Genomic DNA, 27367 nt, shown 5'->3' on the forward strand with positions numbered 1-27367 from the left:
GGTTTTAATACTTGATTTTGTTGCCTGACATTTAAAAAATGATATTTCAAGAACCTTCTGCAAAATCTGCAGTTTCCTTTTAGCAAGGGTGCAGTGGTTATTGTGGCAGTTAGACTCTGTCACGTGTGGTATAGCTTTAAATCTGTTTAAATAAAAGGTATGATACTGTTTGCAGAGTCTCCCCTTTTTAAAGGAGATAGTGAAGGGTGGGAGATGGGAGAGCAAGCGAGGGAGGATTGAATCCCTGCCATTCTGTCTGCACCTGAGCTCAGAGGAGGCAGGGTTGCAGTATAGTTTTACAGCTGGTGGAAGTGTTGGCAGAAGCAATGAAATGCCTACATTCTTGTAAATGTCACTGCTGTTATGTTTGATTTATGCATATGTTCCTGACAGATTTTTAGCCATGAGTATAGCTATTCAGTATATTGTGGTAGTCTCCTGTGCTTGATGGGGTGGCTGAAGCTTGCCTAATGTCAAAGGAATTGCTTCTCTAAGTATGTAAAGGCTGTCCAATTACAAATATACTTGGAACAATTAGCCTAGGAGGAGCAAGATGCACTGTTTGTATTACTTTAGTGCTAAGTAAAGACTTCTGCTTGGATTCATAAGTATACAAAGGAACACTTTTCACTGTAGATGCGTTCTTTCCAGAACCCCTGGAAAGATTGCTCAGCACTGAGCCTATGGGTTCTTTTTTATTACCCCATTTCTTTTATGTGCTGAAGTCATTGTGTTGCAAGGGAATAATAGCTTTTTATGGTAAGGGAAATCTGACATAAACGGTTGCATTATGTAAACAGGTTTTATTTTGACTTCCCTATGTTGTATGAAACCCAGATTTACTTATGGTTTTGCTTACAGTTAGCAAGAAATTAAAGCCAGTTTTGGTGTCACTTTTTCAAAACAGTCTGCTCTATGCTGTGTACAGCCATTCAAACTGTCTGAGTTACTCTTTCTAGTTGGTGAAATTGCTTTTTCCTTTGCAATTACCCACTTTGTTTCCTGCATAAAGGTAACAGTGGTGATATAAGGATGTCTTTTGTGAAGCAGACTGGTTTTGAGGAAGGTGCAGTTAGCATATTTACTGCCATTTATGTGGGCTGTTCTTGTGAGATGATTGGAGAGGAGGGATTTTGAAGCATAGACATGAAGAGCACTGAATCACAGTAACTACTTCAAGTTCTCTAAACTGGTGTTTCAGAAGGTGACAACTCTTATTTTGCCTGTCAGGTGGATTTCGAAGCTTGAGGAAAGGGGTACAATAGAAATGCTTCTGCTGTGCTAAAACTGCAGTGTTTCCTACAGAATTGCATTCTGTCTGTCAAAATGCTTAAAAGAAGAGTAAGCATTGTTTCAGGGCTTCATGTGTCCTGCCATTATAAACTGAAATCTACATCTTTGAACTTCAGTGCACCCTCCTTCATCTACTGGTGATGTTTTATCTCCAATGTGTGTATCCTAGTTTAAAGTTCAGTGAAAGAGTGCTTGTTTGCTGAGCCCCATGCCTAGATGATTGTTTGCTCAGCAGTGCTTCAACAGATATATAATCATGTTAATGTTTGGTAAGTTAGTGTAAGAAGCTGGTTTTAGCTTTGTTGCTGCCAAATACATGTGTGTTAACCTGAGTATGTTGTTTAGGGTTATGGTACAAATGGCTTAAATAAATGTTCTTGAAGATGGTTCTAAAATGAATGTCCAAATTGATGTGTAGTCAACTGTCAGTAAAGGCAAACCAAAAACCTTTCATGCTGACACCTGGCCTGTATCTGTGGTTTTCAGCCTTACATTTCTGTTTTGTTTTGTGTTAGTGGCTGTCTGGTTTCTAGATAAAAAGTCATCATGAAAAGGAGAAACTTTCTTTTATTTAGGCTGCATTTGAAGCTTTCTCTCTCTGTATTTGCTTGGTATACCTTTAACCTTGTTAGGGTTATTGAGTAATCTTTAACTTGTATAGTGATGGTACGTTTAGGAGCCTGTGCCAAAATGAATGTGATTTTATTTGCCTGATGATGACACAAAAATTACTGTGAAGAATTTATAATGAGTTTTAATTCCCAAAGATCCTGTGGATGAAGCAGGGTAAATCAGGTTTTGTGGAAATGGCATATACAACAAACAAAAGGTTATATTGTGATGGTGTTTCCTCTGTGTTCCATGTCAAACACACATGAGGTTTAAAAGTGATTGATGCTTTCATTCTGTACTGTGTGGGATGAGTCTTGCTAAGCAGAGAAAATAAGGCTTGCAAGCTTGTTTAGTGTTTATGAATTGCATCTACTTTCAGGGTATGGTGTCTGGTATCAGATTATGTCCTCCTGTAGTCCTCTTGCTTAGTGAAGTAAGAGATGATGTTCAATAGGTAAATTGTGCTAACTTAGGCTGTGCTTAACTTTTTCTATGTATGAAGTATTTTAAAGCAGTTTTTTGGGGTCACAAATTTTACTTTTTAAAGGTTATTACTACAGGCTTATTAAATGTTCAGATTCAGGTACATCTGCTTTTCTTAAGAGTTCTTCTGCATCTTTGAGTATCTGGGGCTTTGGTTGTGGTTCTTTTTTTCCCATCCCCTTTGTTGTTTGTTGGGAAGTGGCCTAAAGCTGGAAAACATCATTTCTGTGAAGTCCAAACTTCCTTTTTCCTTGCTGCATTCCAAAATTATGCTTCCAGAGAAAAGCAGAACTGTGTAGACTGGCAGTTTATTCAAACAAATATGTTAGCCAGGTGTAGAAATCAAGCACTTAAGTTACAGTAATAAGACTAGAGAAGGAGTAAAGTAGCAGTGGGGAGTGTGCTTTGGGTTCATTCAAGATGCTGGACATTGTTTTCAGGGCTAACACAAGTATTTCTTAGTAAAGGAGACAAATGTGAGAGTTTTCTTGTACTTTTGTGTGTGGAAGAATGTGTCTTGAGACTGAACTTGTTCATTGTCTCAGTGTTCTCTGCCTTCTGCTGTGTGTGGAGAAGAGGAAAGTATAAAACCAGAGTGTATATTTACTTTTAATAACTGGTTAAATGCTGTGTGGTTCAGCCAGAATTGGTTGACTGCGTGTGTTTAAGGGGCATTGCAGAACTGGAAGGGGAAGATAACATGAGAAATGGGTATTTCTTAAATAGAGGCAGAACAGATGAAGATGGCAGGAGCTAAGGTGTTTAGGGGCTCGATGTTTAAAGCAGTGTGTATGTAGGGAAAGTCAGAGTCAAGAAAGCCTCTCGAGGGCATCACAAACCCACTCCTGTTCCTGTACAGAAAGTCTTGCTAATTTCTCTTGTGTATCTGGCCTTTTGGTGTTTTGATTCAAATTGCATGTTTCTAGACTTTACAGCTTGATTTAATGTATTGGTAGTGTGGAATTCTTAAGTTCTGTACGTCTTTTAGGTAGGTCTTATACCTGTGGTTCAAGTGACAAATCAGGTTCTTCTTTGTTACTGTTCATGTTGGTTAGTGGGTTTATAATGTATTCCATTTCTCTGCCTTACGTTTCTGTTAACAGCTGAGATCAGTTAGTGGTTCTTGAATCAAGTCCCAAACTGGGACATGAAAAGGACACAGCATCATTGGTACAGACCTTTCTACTGTCAAAGTTTCTAGCCTATTCCCTCTTTATTCCCAAAGTACAGGCTTGGTAAGAAGTTACAAGGGTAAGCATCAGGATGGACTTCAGTTATGTCAGCTACAACACAGTAGCAGTACTCCTGTCCTGTGTGAAGTGGGGCATAGCTTACCCTACTTTGAATTACCTCATCTTATACCACAACTTGCAGTTCTGTTTACAGGAAGTTAGTAAGTTTATAGCTTAGCTAGCCTTGTAACTTGCTTATGTCTCCAGACAGAGGAGGTTTTGTTGATCAAGGGAAGTGTAAATTGTTAGTTCAGGATGACTTTATTTGGATAGGTTAAGATAGTTTTGGCCTGTCTTCACAGAGGAGAGGTGCTCCAGCCCTGTCAGCATCTGTATGACCTTCTTCTGGACTTGCTCCAACAGGGAAACATCCTTATGATGTTGGGAGCCCCTGAGCTGGAAGCAGTGCTCCAGGTGGGGTCTCCCATAGGTGGAGTAGAAGGAGAGAATCCCCTCCCTCAATCTTCTGTTCATGCTCCTTTTGATGCAGCCCAGCAATCATTTGACTTTTGGGCTGTGAACACACAAGTGATGGCTCATGTTGAGCTTTGTGTTCTCTAACACCCCCAGGTCCTTCTCCCCAGGGCTGCTCTCAATCCATTCTCTGCCCAGTCTGTATTTGTGCTTGGGATTGTCCTAACCCACATGCAGGACCTTGGAATTAAACAAGGGATGTTATACAAACACCTTTCAGACAAAGAGTCTTGTTGCAAAGGGCATGTGAGAGCATGTGGAGGTTACAAATGGTTGTGGTCTCTTTCAAACTTCTATGTGATGTTGACAGTCACATCTGAGCAGAGTTCAGCTTGTTGTGACCTGAAACACAAGGTCTCATCTTTTCCTTGTTGCACTTTGCATTATCATTTATACCTGTAGAAAGTACATATGATGATGTTGCCAGATTAAGATGCTGTAACATTTATACCTGTGTAGGTGTAAAAGCTCTCAATAAGTGCAGTTAGGTGAATCAGCCTTACAGACTCCACATGTGTTTATATATTCATTTCCTTTGTGATAAACCTAATGACAGTTCTGGGTTATACAGAATGACTGATGCAGTGTCTGTACTGACACATTGGTTTTTTACATTGTTCTGCTTCACTTTAGAAGGCAATATAGGATGACAAAATGAACAGGGAAGAATAGGTGGTCATTAAAAGTGGTGGCAGTCTCTGTTAAGAACATATGCTTGCCTAATATACCAGCAATAAAGGAGCTGTCTATGTTATCTTTTTTATTCTTCTTTCCAAGTATTTGTTTTTAAAATATTAGGGGAAAAAACTAACCCAAACCCTAGTGCTTTTGTAATGAAATATTCCAAGTTTCAGCTTTTAAACACTAAAATGTGAAAAGCACATATTCAGTCACTAGGTCATCTCCATAAGGCTGAGTGGGTCATCATTAATAGGCTGTATTGGTATTTTTCTTAGAGTTTGGACACCTATGATTTACTTCTGATTAGGTTACTTCTTACTGGTTACCTCAGTCATCATAGGTCACCCTATGTCTAAGTATTATGACATTTAATTCATAGTACAGCACTTTTGGGTTGTCCTGGAATAAAGAGTACTATTTAGGGCTACTATTTACAGTTGTATTTTGCTTTTTGGTTATATAGTAGCTATGTAGTAGCAGAATAATGGTGGATGACAGGAGCATTGAGAAAAGCTTGTATATGTTTTAAATTCATATGAATTTTTAATCACTTCGTAACTGTGTCTTACTGACAGCTCATTCCCAATGGCCAGTGCTTCAGTGTTTTTACAACTTAATGATAAATCTTCTGTGCTGCAATTGGGAAAATAAAGAAAATGTGGCATATATAGTCAATTTGTTTTGTCTAGCTGAGGAAGTCATATATCAGCAGGCTGAAATCCTCTCTCCCTGTACGCTTTCTAAATGAGCTTCTTTAGGATCATAGGCTTGGAAGACTATATTGTATTATTTTGTTAGGAATTCCGCATCTCCTTCTTATTCCTTAATTCATAGCTGTAGCAAATAGATGAAGATTCAAAGCAAGTAAAAAGTATGTAACATCCTGTTCATGTGTTTCCTTTTACTGGTAATCCCCATAATTAATGCCCTATGAGGAACGGGCCTCAAATCACTTACAGAGCACTGTAATGTAAAAAGACAGTGCTCATCTGGGAGGTGTTCAGTAGTAGGGGCCACGGGTGACCCAGTTGGTACGCAGCTGCTCTTCAGTCTATGCATATGTGGTTTCATTATCTATATGCCTGTCTGTCTGACAGATGATTGTCTAAAAGGAACCTTCCCTTATGAAATTGTCTTAAGTGTCACTGAGGAAGAGTTGTTTGTTTTGTCTCCTTATTCTGCTTCCTTTGGGATGGAGGAAAACAATGGGGTAGGGCAGCTGTGAAGGTGAGGATTGTGGATCCTGACAGTCATCTTGAAGTCATCTTTAATGAAGCCACATGCCAGGAAGAAACATGTTTGAGCACCATGTACCAGTTTTTTAGTGGCTTAGAGGAAGGCTCTATACAAAGTGCTCTTCTGAAAGGGCTAAGTGTTTTTAAGAGTGTATTTGCTTGTGTTGTATGAATTTAGTGTTACTAATGCTAAACTGTAATGGGCAACGTAAAAGATACAGTTTGTTAGAATATTAAAATAAAATTTAAATGGACTTGGAGGGTGTCTGGATATTTGCTTTAAAAATCAGTTCTTTCCTAAACCCATGATTCTGGGAATGCAGTTTGTTATTAGAGTGGATGACCAAAGGTGCTCTGACACTAGATGGTCTTTCGAGGTCCCTTCCAACCCGTGGGATTCTGTGACATAAGCAGTGTCTTGAAACCTCTAAGCCCAACCCACCAAGCTGCCGAAAAGGTGATAGCTACTGAAGAAATGAGTCTCTAAAATATCAGAGAAATGAATTAGCTTAGGTTTACTCAATAAAAACCAAGTACAAAAAGTCAGCTCCCTTCTCCTAGCATCTGTCAGAACGTGGTCAAAGTTTCTAGTGGTTAAGTCCTTCATCTATAATGGAACAGAAGAACCTTATCTGCTACAGCAGTTTGAGGCTGAGTTTGTGAACAGCTGTCAGGAGTAAGAGGTGTATATGTTCCATTCCTCTGTTTACTTGTGCTGCTTTTTCAGGTAATCCTCTGCTCTGCAGGAAGTCTTTCCCAGGCAATCTTTTCCTTGGGCAATTGCTGGTTCACACTTGCTTTAAGACTGCTGGGGAGTTCTGACTGCCTTAAGTTTGATGTGCATAAATAAGGTGGGGTGACAATGACAAGTAAGCTTTGCAGTGAAAGCTACTGACAGCTGTGAAGACATTAAGTTACAGATACCCATGGAGGTGGTATTTAAGATACCTGTCACATCCTTCTGTACCCCTGTGCAACATGAGTTCCATAAATGTCAGCCATTTGCTGTATGAACAGGAGGCAGAATATTTGGCAGTGGAATCTCGTGTACAGATTAGAATAGCCAAGAGGAATAAGATTTCTCAAAGGACCTGTCATGTCACACTTCACCCTGTACATTCACGCCTGGGAGCTCCTACAGCTTTTCTGCGTGGCAGCTTTTTGGTTTGTGCTTGTTTTTATAGCTTAGCAAAGACAAGAATCCGGTGTGAAAGAAAATGGAAAGGTAATGGTGATTTTAGTAGAACTCACGTATACTCTGTTCTGGATTTTCAATTTGCAGCAGATGGTCCATCCATTGTTTCATTATTCTTTGGGGAGTCTGACCCTTTATTGTGGGTGCATGCTTTAGCAAAAAGGACAACTAGAATATGCCTTTTTGTAATGGTTGCAGCTCAATTTATTAAACTGTGTTGATTACTTCAAATTCCAGCTGTAAAGATTTGTTTTAATTTAAATGTTTAATATTATGTCTAAGTTCTGTCCACAAGGTAGGGTTTTCTTGCTGAAACATCAAGAGTAGTTTTGATCTGAAAGGATTGCTCACTGTCACAAGTGCTGTTTTGTGAACCAGCATGATTTTACCATATGCCTTGGGTTTCATTTGAGGTATTATGAATAAGCAGGATGAGTGCTTTCAAAGAGGCATTCCTGCTGTCCCACATCAACCATGTGGGCTTTCAGTTAAGCTTCCCAGGAAGACAGCAACATATGTGTACACAATGTGTGTATTATATTGGCGCCCACTCGTAGTGTTAAAGATGTGTCAGCATTTCCAGAAGAATTCCCTATTTTAAGAGCTTTGGTTTAGCCTGTGCATGACAGTTGTCTGTGTTGGAACTTCACACGTGGTCTCAGCCATCGGAGTTCTCAAGTGTGAGTTTTTGCCAGGTGAACATAAGCTGAATTTAAGTACCATATTGCAAATTGAGTGGAATATCTCTCATGGTGTCGTGATAGACTCTTCTTTCTGTTTCAACTCTGAATCAGTAGCTCACAGTGAAGTGAAATGAAGCTGTAGTGGATGCCACTGGTTTTGAAGGATTGGAAGAGATGTTTAGTACAATAAAGTGGCCTCGTGCTTGGCCTTGTTACTGTTTCCTAGTTGAAAAAGTGATATTTTTTACAATAATTACACAGAATCATACAGAATGTTTGTGGTTGGAAGACCCCACTAGGGATACTCTAGTCTAACTTCCCTTCTCACACAAACTGTGTGGCAGGACATGGGGTTTGGGTAGTATGGGGGTGAATGCATAGGAGCAAAACTGAGACTGGATTTTGAAATACCCAGACTTCTGATATGGAGCTTATGTGCTTAAACAGTGACTTGATAGTATAGCTTCAAATCTGCATGCCATAACCAAAATGTCGTCAATTTATAAACCTGGATTTACTTAGGTATGATTATAATTGCTGACCAGCCGTTTTATTTTGTATTAATATGGTTTCAGCCCTGTTAGGTTCCATGTCATCTAAAAACCTCTATCTAAATGGTAGGTGATTTTGTGAGTTGGCCTGAACACTGTTAGGCTAACTAGACAACCCTGTAGTTTGAAGATAAGCAAATTAAGGTTTCTTCCATCTTTTGAAATCTGAGTTGAGAACTGACACCCATGGGAAGAGCTCCTCTATGCATCCCTGACAGGAAAGGTCTGTGAGCAGGACATGCCTGTAAAACAGTTCTGGCGTGCAGCTCTGCTGGTCATGTTAGGATATACAGATAGGTGGTACCATGTGTCTGCGGTGGTAGGTTATCTCCTAATTACTGTTTTATATGGAATGAATCCTAGTCGTGTCTTGCTTGAACCTCTTGAGAGGAGTTAAATATGTGATATATCAGTTAATGTGCATAGTAACAGCAAATATTCAGATTGACTTTTTATGCCTGCCTTAGGAAACACCAAGAAATATTGATACCCATTGTGAAGAAATACCACGTTGACAATAATGGGAGATGTTTCTGTTCTGTTCTGAGCCCCTTGTTAATGTCCCACCAAACGACCAAACCCCAGAACCTACAAAGTTCAGAGAATCTTCTGGAACCTGAAACTTGGACTGCAGAGAACTGTGAGCCCAGGTTTTGGAAGAGCTTAACCTCCTCTGTGGGGTTGAATCCTGAAGCAAACAGTACTGTGCCCTTTTGGCCTCTTTTTTGGGTGGGTGGAGGTTGCAGGGGGAAGAATGACCTGGGTGATGATCTGGGCTCAGATGTAATCAAGTGAGCAGAGCTCAGGGTGCGTTGTTTTGTGCATACACAATCCAACTGCCCTTCTGATTAGATGAATCAGTATAGTCTGAGTTCCTTTTTGTGTCAGTCCAAGAAGGTTGCATGGCTGTGGTGTACTCTGCAGGTCACTAAGGTGTTATGTGTTGTGTAAAGCTCTAATTTAGAGTGCAGTAAATATACATAGACTGTTAGTAAATACTGCACTCTTCAGTAAATACCTTCTCAGGATGATGGTTATAGCTGTCATTGAAGACTCAGCCAGATTTTCTCCATCTTCAAAATGTGCTTGTTTACTGAAGTTATTCATGTCTCTTATTTCTGTCTTTTTAGCATAGGACTGCACTGATATCTAAATTCCTGTGTCTCATGTCTGTGCTTGTATTTACGTGTTTGCTCTGAATACTCCACATCAAGGATGGAAGCAACTTGTAGTAACCTCCTTTAGTTTTTTTAAGTTACCATTTAACAGTATCGGAGCAGCGATGGATGCATGTGCTTGAGAAGATTGAGTGTTTGTGAGTTATTTACATACAATATAGATTTGATTCTGCTTTACAAATTGTGATTGATAATGTATTTTGTGCATCCTTCTGGCATTCTTTATGAAAACCATACATTTTCTGAAGTTCTATTACAAAAATACTTATTTCTTTATGACAGCATACTCCATTCAAGTGTAGGTAACTACCTGCATGGTAAAATACACACTTGTCATGATAACATGAAGGGTGTTCAGGTAGTTTTGGATTGGTCATATTTCTTACTTTGCTACTACTTACATTTCTGTACGAGTCCTAAATGCCCTGGAGCTTCCACGCTGATAGTTCTGCCTCATTTTTGTGACTAGCCTTCCCTCCCTCCCTACCATCCTGTTGCTGAAATGTCCTCAGGGTTTCTTCTTCTACAAGGCTTGATAGCCCTGTAAATGTAAGATAAATGTATGGCCCCTGGGGAGGAAAAATAATGTAGTCAGCAAACCCAGCTGTGTGTGATGGCAATGTTATAGCATAGTCTTACACTGGCAGTTGAGGTTTTACATACCTTTTAAGTTATAGTGGAGACAAGTAGGTAGTAGTAATGCTGTCCTGTCAGGGGCTATTCACACAATCACATGCATTTAAACAGATATTGTTTCATCTTTAAATAATTAGAACACACTTCTATTCTGCAAGTCTAGCAAGTGTTCACCAGACCTTCACAGAAAGCTTTTTGATGTTGCTAATTTGAGTGGCAGTTTTATTTGCATGGTGCTTTACCTCTTCCAAGTGGTGTTACAGAGGGTCCTTAGGTTTTCATGTTCAGAGAGTTATATTTTTAACCAACTGCCCTTTAGCTTTTTTAACTTAGACTCTTGATAATGCTGGGAGGTTTGCCTTACTTCTGAGTTCAGTATTTGCCCTGTCTAATATAATTTGCTTGCAGAAATGTGCGAATGAACCACTAGAGGATAACAACTTGATGCAGCCTAAATTTGTGCTTTCCAGAGTAAATGGCAGAAACCTTTTCTCACTGCTCTGCTCCTAACATAATAATAAGGTACTAAAGTTTCAAATTGATCTGAAGTTCTCTTTGTAAAGTGTGGGACAAAGCAGTGTCATGAAGATGAGTGCTAAAACCAGACTAGATTAGTTCTAACTCTCTGTAAGTAAGCAAACTGAATTCGGTGCAGACTTGGGATATATTTGTATAAAAGCAAGTAATGCCTTAGATTCCCTTCTCTCTGAATCTTTTTATGGATAGAGGCTCAGTCACTTGGAACACTTTATCAAATTAATGAACAGAGTTCACAAAGAGGACACAAAATGCTGTTTGTGTGACTGGACGTGTCTTAGTTTCCCCTTGCTGTATGTGATCCCAGTGCTTTGTTACTGAAAAATCAACGTTCGCATTCAGTATCTCTCTGAGGAGTGTTTCAATATGTGTAATTTAATTTGATTCCATTTGGCTTATGGTATCTATTTAAGTTGTAATTTGTGGATAAATTGGCGAATGAACTAAGTTTATCCACCTCTGTTAAGTCAGAGCCAGTTGAAAGGTTTGAGTGCTCTAGAAAGTGAAGAACTAAATAAGATGTATTAGAAGCTGAATGTCCATTCAAATCTAATGTACCCACGACTACAGTTCTAATTTGTCACGTGTTCTTTTTAACTTAAATGAAGTGGCATCACTGTACTGCTTCAGTTTTATTTTCTGCATCCTACACTACAGGTTTAAAGGGGAATACTCGACAATGGTTGTCCAGGTACCTTCTGAACAGTAAGTTCCTGCCTATCAGAGCTGCTGCCTCTGCTGCTCCTGCCACCATTTCATCCAAACACTGTTGTTAGGGCATGCTTTTGAAAATCAGTGCATTTTCTGGCTTACAGGATAAAATAGGCTTGTTTTCAGGCCAAAGATGACCTCAGTAACATACCTGAACACTATACACATCACAGTTTGGCAACACATATTCTTGCAGAGCACTGGAACAGGCCGCCCAGGGCGTTTGTGGAGTCTCCCTCTCTGGAGACATTCAAACCTGCCTGGACGTGTTTTTGTGTAACATGTTCTAGGTGGTCCTGTCTTGGCAGGGGTGTTGGACCAGATGATGTCTGGAGGTCCGTTCCAGCATTAATGATTCTGTGAAAGATGGCGTTATCCCAATGTCTTTAAATTAGCAAAGTTTTACCCTGTCAGTAATATTGACTGAGAGGTCAATGAAAGAAATGGAGCTTTTGCTTTTCTCCTCACATAACTGGTTTGGATTGGAGGGTGTGAGGAAACCACCTCAGCTAACACAAATATGCGTAACAGCTGCATTCTAGCGTTCTTGGTTTATGTTACATAGCTTACTATTGGAGATGCAGTTGCTCTAAGTTTTAATTTGACTTGGCAAAACAGTTTTCTAGGATTAAGAAGGATTTTTTGGTGTTTGTTTGGGTTCTTTTAAAAAGCCTCAAACTCCCATTTAAACTTGGTGTAACTGTTTTAATAAGTTTAAGGAAGGATTAGTTTATGTGTATCTAAGTTACGTGTGTGTTGTTGCTGTGCAGGCTTATATTTAAATAGTATTTTTAATTGTTGCATTATTTCTGAAAGTTAATACATGACCATATCTAGTAGTGTCCCACATGTAGACAACCATTCTGAGGCATTTGATTCCTATCCTCAGCCCCTAGTAGCTGATATATGTTGCACAAAGGTCCATCTGCCAGTATTATGTGTGAAATAAGTAGAAGCAGGATTTTGACCGTATTTCTGCCTTTTATACAGTATTTAATTCTTAAATTTAAAAGCTTTTTGGTGTTTTCTTCAACTAGAAAATTTAGAAGTTGAGCTAGAGAGGTGTGAAGGTTGTTTTCCTAGCATTATGTGACTTATTCATTGCAGTGCAAGGGACAGCATCTCCAGACCTTCAGGCTCCTGCTTCAATTTCTGTATTACAGTATTATGTTGAAGTTTTTTGCTGCTTCCATATGTTGATAAGGGGAAGATACACAGAAGACACTTGATTTTATACAACCCCTTTCTAATCTAGGGATTTGCTGTAAAGATCAGGGCAGTCTTTTCTCTAGGGACTAGCACATTAAACATAGAATTACTAGGACAGATTTGTGTTTCTTGTGGGTGGTTGCCAAGATGAATTATAAACTCTTTGAGATATTACCTGGCATCATGCATACACATAGTAGATATAATGTATAATAGCAGAACTAAATTCATAACTAAACTTCCACCAAAAGTTAGATTATGATTTTTTTCCTGAATTTAATCAGTTGTAAGCATTTGGTTTGTAACTGCCTGAAAACAGAAGAATTAACTTAGTATCTGCTGCAGTAATTGGAAATTGACCATTTTGGGGTTAATTATATGTAGTAAAGGCAAGAAACAATTTCTTGACAGCATGTGGAAAAGGCACCAAGTTGAGCAGTAGGCGTTAATGACTCATTGAGGATTAAACCTGTGTCTCTACTACTGCTCTTAGATATCAGTATTCAGATACCTCTGAAGGCGGGGTGAAGGATGTATAACTGAATTGAAGAGGTCTTGATTTTTCCTTAAAGCTTTTTTTTTGCAGTGCAATTTTTGTTTCCAAAGGTGACACCTACTTTTGTCCTCAGCACCACTCAACCAAGCAAAACTGTTCTCAAAACCTATACTGCCCTAGGAAATGCTTATCCCTGTGTTGGCTGTTGGTGCTGACACAGGGAGGGCTTCTCTTTATGAGTGTCTTCATTTTGAGTGGAGCAATGCTCCCAGCTGAGGTGTGGAGCCTGAACAGATAGTTCTTTGGGGCACAGTGGGGGATACACAGGGACTAGTTTTAAACTTTGATTGATGCAGCTCATGAATTGAATCTCATAGGAACCTTATTAACATTTGACTCCTTTTTGAGTTGATAGTCATTTATTTACCTTTCTATTATGGAAATTCAGTCTCTTTCTGAAAAAGCAGAAGTTGTTAATATTGGAGAGTCAATTCTTTAATTTACGTCTTGTCAGGCTTGCATTTGCAGTGGGTATGCTGGCCTTAGAGCTGAGATAACTGGGAATCAGGGAATGCTTGAGAAGGGACCTCCAGAGATGATGTGGTTCAACCCCTCTGCTCAAGCAGGGCCAACTGCAGCCAGTTGCTTGGGAACTAGAAGGGAGGAAGAAAGAAGGAAAGGGCAAAAAAACCCACCCAAAATTGTTTTCCTCCCACATTAAGGGGAAGGCCCATTGCCTGCCTTGTGTTTTGGTTCTTACAAGGAGCAGTCACAGCTATATATAAATAACTGTCCTCCAAATATTGTCTATTTTAATGTTGTAGCAGCTGGCATCAGAAAGAAGACTTCTTTTTTTATAGGCTCTGGTTTCAGTTTAACACTTACTGAGTGTATGTATCACATAGACTCATGTGAGTGAACTTAACAGGATGTCGTCTATTGATAACAGAGATTTCCTGTCCCTTTACACCAGCCTCCCCACTTCCCTTTTTTCCTCCTGTGGGGAGTTTGGGGGTGGGAGTTGTGATGCTGTCTTCACTGAGCAATGATCCACTGTGTGTTTAATAGATATCAGCTGGATACACAGGAATTTAGACTTCCATTTTAAATGACTTGGAGAGGAAACCTCCCAGCAACCTTGAGTTTGGGTAATGTGACTTATGGGAAATGATTGATGTCCGAACAGCGAAGACTGACTGTGGGGAATAAAGTGTTCACTGGTGATGAGCAAGTGGCTCAGGCAGCATGACTTCTACCCAGTCTTAAAGCTGCAGAAGTTGTTGAGCTGACAACACCATGGACTATTGGGGATGCTTAGTCTAAAATCAGCCTGTGGCGTTCAAAATGGAAGAACACCTTTGAGATACAATAACATACAGCTTTCTCACCACTGGTTTGAATAGAAGTAATGACTGATGCAACCCTTAGTCTAGATGTGTTTGAAGCAAGAGCATTGTTAATACAATTTAGACCTAAGAATAGGTGGAGTTATAGAAAACTTGCATAAATCCTATGACATTTTGTGGAAGAGTATGATTGAAGATAGTAGAGCTCTGACTGTACTAATCTTATCCTTCATTGTGAGTGGCCTGTCCATGTTAAAGATAACTGTGACCCTTACAGAGCTGTGCTTCAGAACTTGTTAGCCTTGCAGATTTTGAAGCTGCAGGATTTAGTTATGCTTGGAAGAGCAGAATATAAATTTGCCAGGCTATAAATATAATGCAGTGAGAGACTGACATTTTTAAGTGTGGGATGTACTCTAATGTGCAAGACGTGTCTTTACTGAAGTCAAACAAGTCTCAAGTTCATATGTACTTTTACTGATTTAAAATACCTCAGAATATGTTCTTGACCAGTCTGATGTTGCCATCTATGCGCCCTATGAGTTTAGTTTCTCACATTGTGTTCTGAAGGGGAGGTATATAAACCCTCAGCAAGGAAAGGTGATTATTGAGGACTAGTTACCTGAGCTGCTCTATTTATGCCTGCTGACAATAAGTGGTTGCAGTCCACTAGATTGCGAATAGTGAGATCATAACCTCAGTGATGCTATTTACATTAGGTAGTTTGTTAACAAGATGTGTATTTGTCAGTAAGGTACTGAAATACTGGCTTTAGATTTAGGAAGGCACATAGGGATGTAAATTTCTGAGGTACTTCTCTTCCTCTGTGTGTCTTACTGTCCTGGTTTCAGCTGTAACAGTTATTTGTCTTAGCAGCTGGTGCAGTGCTGTGTTTCAGCTTTAGTGTGGGAATAAAGCTGATAACACACTGATGTTTTAGTTGTTGTTTAGTAGCACTTACCTTGAACAAGGACTTTTCAGTCTCTCATCTTCTGCCAGTGAAGAGAGGCACAAGAAGTCATGAGATAGCAGAGCCAAAGGGGTATTCCATACCACAGCAGATCATGCCCACTGTATAACCTGGGGGGAGTTACTTGGAAGGGACTGGTCGCTGCTCGGGTTGGGCTGGGTATCAGTTAATGGGTCGTGAGCAATTGTATTGTGTGTAACTTGTGTTTTCTAATCCTTCTCTTATTTCCTATTATCATTATTGTTGGTATTCCTTCTGTTATCACATACTGTGATTCAGTAAGAAATTCTTATTGCCTCTGCACCTCCCAGAACACTGCATTTTTATATCAGTAGCTCCTTCACTGAACTTGCTTGCTGTCTGAACTATGTGAATAATGATGATTGTTCATAGAGGTGCCTTCTGAAAGGGCTTTCCACAAAGGCTACAGTAAGCAGACCAGTCTCACAAGCAGGCTGTGAGGGAATTCATGCCTACCATAAGGTAAATTTAAACAGTGAGGAGTGATTTGCATCTGTCAGTGCCATGCATGCTCCTTCTGGAGCAAGAGGCTGTGGGAGCAGGAGTGCTGCAACTGAAGCGCTGGCTCATCACCCACCATCGCAGGAAGATTATGTGTGCCTTCTGGACATGGTTTTGTGTCATTTTCACATCCTCCGCAGCATCTTCTCCATTAGTATTTACCTTACATTCATGTTTAATGTGTTTTTGCCCTTTATTACACTTTGATGGCAGTTTGCCATTAATGTTTTGGGCTATGAAAGGCATGTAGTCGGTTTATAGAATCCATAACAGTTACACCCTTCAGCCTAGAGAGAATGCCAGCTTTCATGAAACTGGAAAGTTGGCTTTATACACTGCAAAGTTATGCCAAGCAGCAGCACAGAGCAAGTCAGTTCAACAGCTTCTGCTGTCAGAGAGGTCATACAGCTCAAAGAATAACTGTCCCCCTGCTTCTGCTGAAAATAGCAGGCAGGTTTGTACTGCACTGTAACAGCTGTTAGTCTCTATGTATAGTGCCAGCAAAAAGAAGTATTTGTCATGGTCTGCTTCCTCCCTGTGAGATGTTTGGATGAATTCTGCTAGCACAGCAGTCTGGACTACATTTCAAACACTGTTGATTAAATCTTGCCTTGACAGGGGCAGCCCCTTATTGAGCTGTTACTGAGTATGTGCTGAGCAGCAGCCCCTCCACAGTTCCAAGCTTCCTCTCCCCCAGTAGACCTGCAAGACAAAAGTCAATGGGTTCCAGTGTATGGTGAGGTATTCAGGGTACTATTGCATTACAGGAGTCTTGCACGGGGAGAAATTACATAGGTTTCTAACTGGTTTTTAAAGCGATGCTTAAGCTTTAATTAGTGGAACACCTCTGTAAGACTTCCAAGTGTATTTTTACCCTTGCCAACAGTCATATAAAACTTTATAAGCTGTCAAAGTTTAACCTTTCGCTCCTCTTGCTCCTCGTTTCACTTCTAGAGCAGTTCTCCATGTCTGTAAAGCTGATTAGGTTTTGTGTCTGTCTATAAGGAAGCATTGTTGGAATCTGTGACTGTATCTTGCGTATTCTCTAGTCAGGATCTCTGTGTCCTTGCCTGACTAACGTGTTCTAGGCATTAGACACACAAATGGGTGAGTCTTTATAAACAGTCACTTCCAAAAGGAATGCTTCTGTTTTGCTTTTCAAGTTTAGGATATGCTTCGCTAAATATAGGGTTTAAAGTGAGTAAGAACTGGTGTAAGTTGACATACCCATCATATGACATACACTGACAAAGACTGAGCTATTAATTGAGAGTACTCAGGCATGGGGTTAAGTTTATAATAGTAAATGACAATCAAAGTGAACACTGGTGAAAAGTTCCTACATGCTCTTACTTTGCTTTGCATTGTTCTCTACTCCTCTCCTGCTCTCGAATTTTTATTATAAATTAATATATATATGTATTCATACTTCCATCAATTCTTTCTTACAGTAACCTGGGATATTTACATGATCACCTAAAATACTAACTGATATACGTACCTTATCAAATTAAGGATAAACCTTTTGGCATTGCATCTGTTTTGTTAGATTGCTGTCAGAGTGTGATGCTACTAAAGATGCCTTAATTCCTAGAATTAATGAGTTGTATGATTCCTTACATATTTTATATGTTGAATGAAGTCTGTAAAATAAAGAAGGATCACAGAATTGTAGACTTATAGAGCAGTTCGGGTTGGAAGGGATCTCTGGAGGTAGTATGATTCAACCCCTCTGGTCAAGTAGGGAACTTGTAGCCAGTTGCCCAGGTCCATGTCCATAGAGGTGACAAAAGCCTGCCTCCATCTTCTTTGCACCCTGCTGTCAGGTATTTGCACACATTGATGGGATCTGCTGAGCCTTCTGTTCTTCACACTAAATAATCCTAGCTATCTCACCTGTGAAGCTCTCCAGTCTATTAAACATTGTCACAGCCCTTTGCTTTCTGCAATAGCTCTGTTTCTCTCTTGTACTTGGGGGTGTACATGAGGAGCCGAGGACTGGACCCAGTACTGGGGTATGGAAGTAAGGAAGCATGAGAAACAAAAGGTGCTTCAGCTGCTGAAAGTTGCATTTCCTTATGACAGTAATCTAAAGCATAAGGAGTTGTACAGTATGCTCTGAAATTCAGTGGTGGTTGTGTTGCCTGAGAACAGGACTGGCTCTTTACCTATGCCAGTTGACTGCGGGAGAGTGTAGCATTGATTTTATAATAGCTGTCTTTGCTGTGGTCTGTATGCTAACAGCATTTCAGTATAGTCACTGACAGTCATCTTTTCTGCTGGTGGTGCTGCTGGCTGCTGAGGAGTGTCTTTGTTTCCCTTCCAGTTCAGGCAGTGCTTTGTATGTCTGTTTTCCAACTGACTTTTCTCCAGTGCTGATTTTTTGCTTCTGGAAGGGAAACTTCAAGCTGCCCGAACAGTCAAACAGTTACATCTTTATGGCTGTTTGATACTACTCTCAATGTTAATACAGTCACAGACAACTGTTACTGATTATTTCTACTGGTCTAAGTAGGAGCTTTATTGTGAAGTATGCTGAATTTTTAGTATCAGAGGGGGAGGATCAGTCTGGGAAATGAGTATAAAATACTGGGCCTAAATGGGGAGAAGAGAAGCTTTATTCTACTATTTGTAACAAATGTGGTACGTGCAGAAGCTTCTCACGTGTATCATGGCTGCTCTTTAGTAGCTTACTGGCTATCTTCTAAGAATTGTATTTAAAGTATGTTTGTGTAGGAGGTTCTATTTTTGCATGATGTAGCTTTTACTTTGCCAGGCAAGGATATCTTCAGTGTTCCTCTTCTGTATCTACTTACTGGTCACAGAATGAATGAGTTTATGCTTTTAGAGGCTAAAGTAGGAAATGAATACTTCTTTGAAATAGTTACAAAGGGGAAGAAAAGACTTATCATTTGGATTAATAGAAACAATAATCTAGTTAACTACTTCAAATTGAAGAGAAATAGCTTTGAAGAACCCAAGGAGTTGAGTGTCTTGAATAAAAACCTAAATAACTTGCTTTTCACATTTCTATCAGAGTAATTCTAAAATGGGATGTGTTGATTGTAATACTAAACAAAAAGATAAGGCCCATTTGTTAGACAGCCTTTGCTGTCTCCATTCTCTGTCTTGCAGAAATTCTCAACTACTGTATTATAAGGGTGATGTTTTGTATAGCTCATCAGTGTTTGTTTTTAAACATAACAATTAAAATCCTTGTATCCTTCCCCAAAAATTAATTCTAACCAGAAGTGAGATGAAGCTGACATCCTTCTTGTCGTGGTTTAAACCAAATCCCCCAACTCCCGGAGAGTTAGGAAGGAGAATCCAAAGAATGTAGCCCCCACGGATTGAGATAAGAACGGTTTAATTGCTAAGGCATAACACAAAACCCCTACTGCCATTTACTACTACAGATAATAATGATACAGCAAACAGCAAGTGAAAAGAATACAACACCCCACCAGCCACCGACCCATAACTCACTCCACCCTGCCTGGCCGAGCACCATGTGCTCCCTCCTCCATTTTCCTCCAGAGCCCTCCCCTCCAGCCTTCCCTTTCCCAGTATGCATCCTGGGCATCACGTGCTATGGTATGGAATACCTCATTGGCTAGCCTGGGTCAGGTATCCTGTCTCTCCTTCCTCCCAGACTCCCCCTGGCTGGAAAAAACCTTGAACAAAAACACCCTCAAAACATGCTCAAACCATGACATTATCCACCCCTTATTCCATACCATTCACGTCATGCCCAGATCTCACATTTCCAATCCACAATCACTCTTAAGTCCACCCCTCGATCATGAGACATCTCTGGAATGATGGCCTGAAGTATCTGGGCCCACCAGGCTCAAAATCATTCACCGTCCCCTTCAGCAGTTCTACAGCTTGCTGCTGGGGACTCCGTACAGCTGCCTTCCACCTCCAATGCTTCCAAAGCACTGGAGGGGCCCAGTGGATCAGATACCTGGCCATACTGTCCCACATGCCCTGCCACTCATGACTGTCCAGCCTTGAGAACAGTCTACTGGTGCTCCTATGTACTTGTCTAAACTTAGACAAGACCCAGACCTGACTCTGCTTAACCTTTGGGATCAGACAAAATGGTTGTGGATGGAACACACTCTGTGTGTGTGCCACCATGCCGAAAACCATCACAATCAGCAGGCAGGTCCCAAGGGCACCCAAAAGCCATTCATAACCATCAGAACTCTCAAATGATGCTGCTGCACTTGTCACTGGGGCTGATGTAGCTGCCGTGCTTGCCAGCTCTCCCACTATCAGCTTCTCTTCTCCCGAGTCCAGATCTTCCTCCTCTGCCTTGCTGGGAAGTGTTGCCTGGTCTCCTGTATCCTGCTGGGGCTCAGCGGGTGACTTCCGGGGAATATTCTCGGATGCTGCGGGGTTCGGAATGGTGGCAGGACTCGGTTCCTCCTCTGCCTTGCTGGGAAGTGCTGCGTAGTCTCCTGCATCCTGCTGGGGGTCGGCGGGCGACTTCCGGGGGACACCCTCGGCTGTCGGGGGGTCGGGAACGGCCGTGGGACTCACCTCCCCCGCTGCCTGATCCTGCTGCTCAGCTACCGCCCTGCTCCGCTCCTCCCCCGCCTGCTCCCGCTGCTCTGCCACAGCCGTTTGGCTCCCCATGCCGCTCTCCCTGGCAGCCTCAGCTGCCGGCAGCTCCCGGGGCCGCTCCTTCCTGGCTTCACGCAGCTCCACGCAGACGACGACGAGGATAAGGACAAGGACGGCGAAGAGCAGCGGGACGGCCTGGTACAAGTCCAAGTCCACGTCCATCCCCCCCCGCTGCCGGAGCCCCACCGTATTACAAGCCTCCGACACAAACACATCCAATCCATACACAAAGTACCCGGTAAAATCCCGAAACAGCGAGATCCAGAGAAAAACCTCTAAGAGCCAATAAATCAGCATTGTGACAAGAGACCATAAATCCGCTCAGATCTGTTCTTATCTCAATCCCTCGGGCCCCACGTTGGGCGCCAAAAAAAATGTCGTGGTTTAAACCAAATCCCCCAACTCCTGGAGAGTTAGGAAGGAGAATCCAAAGAATGTAGCCCCCACGGATTGAGATAAGAACGGTTTAATTGCTAAGGCATAACACAAAACCCCTACTGCCATTTACTACTACAAATAATAATGATACAGCAAATAGCAAGTGAAAAGAATACAACACCCCACCAGCCACCGACCCATAACTCACTCCACCCTGCCTGGCCGAGCACCATGTGCTCCCTCCTCCATTTTCCTACAGAGCCCTCCCCTCCAGCCTTCCCTTTCCCAGTATGTATCCTGGGCATCATGTGCTATGGTATGGAATACCTCATTGGCTAGCCTGGGTCAGGTGTCCTGTCTCTCCTTCCTCCCAGACTCCCCCTGGCTGGAAAAAACCTTGAACAAAAACACCCTCAAAACATGCTCAAACCATGACACTTCTATGTCTAAAGGTGTAACTTGGAGTGAAAACCAAGCCCCATCCCAAAGTATGAAAATGTCAAATGTAATACAAGAAGTAGGCAAAAAGGAACTGTAGATCTTGGATGTGTTCTTGAGATGCTTACTACTGCTGCCATGAATAACAGACTTGATCATTTCGGGGAAATAAAGTAATTGGAAAGAAAACATACAGACTTGTTTGCATGCAGCGTATAAATGACTGAATCAATAAAGGGGTGGGTGGTATTTCTGAGGGGCTCCCAGGAACAGACAGCTTGACTAGCATTGTCAGCTTTCAAATGCATCATCAGGAAACGGGGGTAGGGAGAAAAAAGGCAAGTTCTTTGTAGGAAAGAAAAGCACATCTATTAAAGCAGACATGTGAAGCACCCAAGAGATGTCATAATGATCTTAACATACTGTGAAATAACCTAACTGTTACACAAATAGTTTTGACCTGAGACCAGTAGCCAGTAGTTTTTACTGTCTTATTTTAAAGTATGGTAGAAACACTCAGCACTGTGATATGGAGAAAATAAAACAATTGAAACAAAGTATTACAGTCAGTGCAATGCACAATGAAGTAGTTCAAGAGTGATGATAGTATTGTGATTAACTTCTTATGGTCTTTAATGCCTCAAAGCTGGAAAATACACAGCTTTTAAAAATGTGTGAAGCAACTGATGGTGAATTGTCTGACACAGACTGTTGCTTCAGGAAGCTGTTTATATGGTTGTAGAGTTGAGGATCGAAACTTACATTCAACCCATCTTCCTTTGGTTTCATGCTTGTATTTATCATTTAGATGGGGAAAAAAAAAGCCCTGATCATTTCAAGCAAAAACTTGACAGAGTATTCTTAGGAGTTTCCTTGTCCTGAAAGGCTTCCTACTTTATTGAAGTGAAAAGTCCTTCATTTTCTCAGTCAAATTTTGGCTGAATACTTACAAAAATCTCAGAATAAGGATTTACACATATAAGAAACTTTCTAATGCTAATAAAAAGTTTACTGCTCTATGCAAAAAAGAACTAATTCTGTGCTTATGGTGTGGTTGTTAAAATGTTTGTGGTGTGGTTGGTTTATAAAACGATTTACTTGGGAGAAACAAAATACACCAAACCAGATGCAGACAAGGAATAAGTTCAGCCATGTCAAGATATCATTTCTGTAAAGTAGTGATATTAGAAATAGATGTTTTTGAATAGTGAGTATAAACCAGCCATGACTATGTTGACTTCTCAGTGCTTTCTCTTTTGCCTCTCCTCCCTGCTCTAACCTCCTCCTGTAGTCATAAATACATGTGAACTGTGAGCTGATGTTATGTTTCATCTCAGCAAAGAGTAAAGTTCCAGTGTTGGATATTATTTGGCAGGGTATTCCTCCAGCAGCTTTAATCTGTGTTTCAGCAGCAGCAGTGGTCCTTTGGTAGCTTGAGTCACAAAAGTGAGTTAATTAACCTAACTTAGATTAATTACTGAGCAGATTTAATGAGATGAGGAGACTGTGGCATTACATACTCTGCACAGGCTTTCATATTTAGTTTCTCATCTAATTTGGCTTAAACAGGAGCAGGGATCTTCACCTTGAAGTATTTTGCATAGGAAAAAAATACATAGAAATCTAGAGGTAGTTTTAACCATTTCTGTGGAAGAGCAACTTATTATTGTGTTTGTAGAGACAGTGCATTGGTAGGATTTCTGGAGGTCTTAGTATTTTGAAGCATTCATTAGGACTAATAATAGCAGTATTTGTAAGTACTTAAAGAATAGTAAACAAAGACAAATCATGGTCAGAAATTGCTTAGGCAGAAATCACTGAAGCTCTCATGTATGTGAGAAATGTGAGTTCTGGATGTGAAGTGTATGTGTTCTGATATGGAAGGTGACCTTTGATGCTATGTTTACTATAATATTTAAACAACACAAAGGCAGTAATGTATATTCATTTAACGTTTTAATTCTATCTAATACAGAGCAGCTTCTGTGTAAGTTCATTGTTATAAAACTCCTTATAGGCACTTCTAAACATGGGATTTGGCTAAATGTTCCCATTGTTTTTTCCAAGTGAACTGTCATCCTCAGGGCTCTGAAGGGCTGTTTTAAGAAGTGGTTATGTTTTGTTGATGGTTATATTTGCTTACAGAATGTATAGTGCACTGTTTCTGATTATGTGCTGCTTACTGTTTCACAGTGCAGCTAATTATTCAGTGTTTTGAAAGCAAGACTAAGTGGTGTTCATCCATGTGTTGAGAGAAGCTTTGCTACTTGCGTGATTGAAGTTGTAGGCATTTCTGACAGTGTCGTCTGACTTCATGGTCATTGCACTGGAATGGAGAAATAAACTTAGAGTCATGATTTGAGCTGCTAGAAAAGATAATAACCAGTTAAAACAACAGAGGCACAGAGAGAAGGAAAGTATTCAGGGCAGCTTTACTCTCTAGAGAGTACAGAGTCTGGAAAGTAATAAATAATAACAAAATAATTGAAATGTTAGGGAAAAAAAGGTCAAAATATTGTCACAGACATAGAAAATGTCTCCTTACAGAAGTGTATGAACAGAAAGGATTTAATTAAACTGATGGACTGTTTTATCTCGTGTGTGTAACTTGTCCCAGTGCCCTTCTTGGTGTATGTTATCTCCTCATCTGTTAGCCCTGCCCATTCTGTCAGACTGGGTAATCCTTCCTCATGCCTGTGAGCAAGCCTTCATTCCCAAGGGGTCTAGAAACGAATTCATTTATTAACTGCTTCTTGATTGTTCAATACAGTCCTTAAGTTGTCACTTATAAATACTTTGCCTGCTTTTCTCTTTCCCCTTGCTTGGTGCCTGTGAAGCTGCATGGCAGGGTAGCAAAAAATAACCAGGTAACTTAAGTGGCTTTTAAATGAACTGGCTTTGATTCTGCTGGTTTGTACTTAAACTACGTGGAAGGGGAACTACCCCTTTGAAGATGTGCACTGTGATGTTTTGGTTTACCTTTTGTTTTCATACATGTTAAGGTCTGTGGTCATGATCATTGAATAAGAACTAATCTGACAAAACATTTTCAAGTGTTAGTCCATACCTCTTGTGTTCCAAAGAATCTGTGCATTGCTACCATAGACCTATTTTAGTGGTTATTTTTCACTAACACCACTGCAGACACAGACAAGAGCAGCTTGGGTATCTTGTGGTCTGTCATCCTTATCATTCAGTTTCATGGTGGTACATGTTGAAGGCAGGATGCAGTCTGGGCCTTATTTTGTCAGCATCTATAGAGAAAGTGGGTACCTGGAGCAGAAAAGCTTCAGACTTGGATAGGTGGGTTTCCTTGCCCTCAGGTTTCATTAATTCTTTCTCTTTGAGCTCAGGCCAAGCCACAAACCCAAGCTTGGGCTCTCTGCCCATTTCAGGCTTTACCTTAATAATGTTGAATTTCATGAAGATTTTCTAGTTGCCAAACAGATTGCGCTGTGTAAGTAGAATGGAAAAATGGAAATATATGAGCAAGTTTAAATACATGATATCAGAACTTGAAATTTCATCTAAAAATGACAGATAAAGCTATTAAGAACAGGCTCCGTTGTTATTAAGGAACTTGAAGCTATTTAAGCAAATGGCTGGGGAAGGATCTAAGTTATGTGAGCAATATGCTGTGTTAGAGTCAGACCTCGAGCAGTTACTTCGTTTATGGAAGGGTCTTTAGTAAGTGTGTGAGCATTTACTTCTGCACAGCAAGAGTTCAAATTAAGGTACAGTTTGGCAGTGGGGCAGCTTTTCTTAAATCGCTGTGCAAATGCCAGTGGTGTGGTCTGGTAGGGCAGTTGTCTTCTAGCTGATGTTTTCCAGTGGGGAGAGAAAGGGCCTGGAACCTATGTTCCTATATGGAAACTCCATATAGTTTCATATCAGCCTCTTGGACCACTTTGGGTAACCTCAGTTTGATTTCCTGTTGCTCAATTTATAAGATAAGGACCCTGGCAGGGCCACATTCGTGTGTTCTGCAGAGGATACTGACAGAACTAGCTCTGATAGTATAACTTTTTGTTTCTTGAGTATGAATGTGGTATAGTTAACCATGGAACATATCATGCATCATGCTGATTGATTTTTATCTAGAGAATACGGTTTCCATTGTCTCCATGTTACCATGTTTTATTTACAGTACGTAATTTACAGATAGTGATATGCTGCTTTTTTAAAGCAGCTAAATGAAACACATTGGTTTTAGGATTGAGTGGAATTTAGAAGACCTTTGTGGGCTTGTGTGGACCATGTACAGTAGTACTTTGCTACTTTATTTTCATTATAGGAATAAGGACCTTCAAAACACAGATTTCTAAGGGTTCCATCTCCTATTGCAACCTGAAAATGCATTGGGGATTGTCACCTCTGGATATTCCGGAACGTACTCTGTTTATTAAAGTAAACCTGAATAAAGCTGCTGTCTGTATCCGGTTGTGTAGGGTAACCTTGTACCACTTTGGCAAAATAGTTCAGCTCCTGATGATGATCATGGTTTCATTCCTGTTAGGGGATGAAGAAATCGGAGTCTCGTAACCTTTAGTGCATGGTAAGTTGAAGGGAGTGGGGTGAGAAGAAATACGGAGTGTTGAACCTTTTGGTTTTGTTTCCAGACAGGAAGGGAGAACAGTGGGAAGTGATATTTGGACAAGACTATGTATTTTCAGTACCTCTGTTTCAGTGGTGAGATAAAGCTTCAAAGCAGTTTTCCATTTGTTGCGTGTTTGGGGTTTTTTAATTGTTAAACTTTACACCTGGTTGAAAAATAGCATTCCATCCGGAGCTTTCTAACCATCAGGTGTTCAGTTTATGTGCTTTGTCTCCACTCTGCTTGTATGAAAAGCAAACCAGATGATTGAAACCTCCATTCTCAACATTATCACTGTTTAGTGAAGGTAAGCTCTGAAACTTCCCTGTTTGCTGCATAACTAGTCAGTCATTTGTTTAAGACAGGTACTAACCCCTGCCTTACTCTGAGTGTAAATGACCACCTTAATGTGTGTGAGAATATGTATGTAGTGTTACAGGCAAGCCAATATTTATTTTTGGACGTTGAAAAGGCAACTATGTGTTCTTTGCTTCAATTTGAATTATGCAGAAAGAAAGACAAAGTTAGTTTTCCACTATACTTGATTGTTACAGAAGTGAATTATAGGTTAATATTATAATGTTAGTGCAAGAGTCAAAAATATAAGCAGAAAGATATTTGCTTTGTGTGACTTGCTAACTCTCCAAAAGACATTTAAAACACAACACAGCTTTTGGCACCTGAGATGTAACTATATGTATCTATAAATCAGATGGCTTAGGCTGGCCAAATAGGCCTTGCAAACCTGTCTTCTCCATTACTTCAAGCAGCTATTTACATATGTCCAAAGTGGTTTCTGCTTGCTCTTTTCACTTACCACTTTGGCTTGGCAGTGTTTTACCTGCACCGGATGCAATGCTATTAAATGCAAAACATCTGGCTTTTCTTAAAGTTGAATGCATTTTCTTACAGCTTTTTCCTCAAAAAAAGAAACATCACTCCCTCCACACCCCCAAAACCCCACAGCTCTTCACATTTCAACAACCTAAAAATGTCAAGTTTTAAACAGAGAAAAAAGGGATTATGCAGGAAAATCTCTCATGTATGAAAAGGTAAAAGGCCTTTAAAGGGAAAGAACTTGCACAAACCAGCACTGTCTATAGTCCCTCTAAGTAAGCATGTGTCAGAATTTCCATTAGATACCTATGTTTTGAGGAGTTCTGCAACTCACCAGTTAAATTGCAGGGGAAAACAATTGGCTCATATTTTAGCTGAAAAAGAAATGTAAAAGGGAAACATTGATTTGGTGTTCTGCTTCTTATACTGGGGGGGGGGGGGGGG

The 27367-nt window shown here is 40.4% G+C and overlaps 1 protein-coding gene across 1 annotated transcript in view; it reads left to right on the top strand.

Annotated features, from left to right (window-relative positions):
- Nucleotides 1–27367, top strand: part of CBLB (Cbl proto-oncogene B) — a 115871-nt gene that overhangs the window by 10331 nt on the left and 78173 nt on the right. The gene's annotated exons all lie outside the window — the stretch shown is intronic.

The sequence above is a fragment of the Melopsittacus undulatus genome, chromosome 2 (assembly GCF_012275295.1).
Source record: "Melopsittacus undulatus isolate bMelUnd1 chromosome 2, bMelUnd1.mat.Z, whole genome shotgun sequence".
Classification (NCBI taxonomy): domain Eukaryota; kingdom Metazoa; phylum Chordata; class Aves; order Psittaciformes; family Psittaculidae; genus Melopsittacus; species Melopsittacus undulatus.